Here is a 692-nt window from a genome sequence, read left to right as displayed (position 1 = left end):
ATATGTAGTTATCAAGGAAACAAAGAGGAACTAATGAAGAACTAATACGTAGTTATCAAGGAAACAAAGAGGAACTAATGAAGAACTAATGTGTAGTTATCAAGGAAACAAAGAAGAACAAATGAGGAGCTAACAGGAGGTAATGGTCAGGTAGTAGTCAGCTCCTCAGTATGCTTCACTACATCAGTTCAGCTTGACAGTCAGACATAGTAAAGACAACAGCAATACAAGATTATGAAATTGATAATGTCTTTGATCAATAGTTTTACAAAAGAGAAAATCCAGTAAAACCAGTAATCACTGGGAAACTGGTTTTTGACAATTACAAGCTGTGACCTCAGTGGTGCAGAGTATATTCAGATCCCACAAGGAGAAGGTCTCCTCTGTTTCTGTGGTAACAAACCAGTAGTCTCCTAATAACACTCGGCTGTGTGTTCCCAAGTAAGTACTGGTTAACTACCCATTAGCTCCTGAGTTGATCTCTAGTAGTTCATCAAATGTTGTACGTTATTGTAAAGTGTTACTGAAACTTTCACAACTCTTGTAAGTGCTCAGTCCTTGTGCATAAAACATGTGTCAGTTACAAACTTTTGTGTGATTACGTGTGTACTTGTGTGTATCTGTGTGCACCTGTGTGCACCTTTGTGCACCTGTGTGCACCTGTGTGTATCTGTGTGCACCTGTGTGCACCT

Source organism: Nematolebias whitei, chromosome 13, assembly GCF_014905685.2.
Source record: "Nematolebias whitei isolate Nwh7 chromosome 13, NemWhi1, whole genome shotgun sequence".
Classification (NCBI taxonomy): domain Eukaryota; kingdom Metazoa; phylum Chordata; class Actinopteri; order Cyprinodontiformes; family Rivulidae; genus Nematolebias; species Nematolebias whitei.
The sequence above is the reverse complement of the archived record's forward strand: the minus strand, read 5'-3'. Positions refer to the sequence as shown.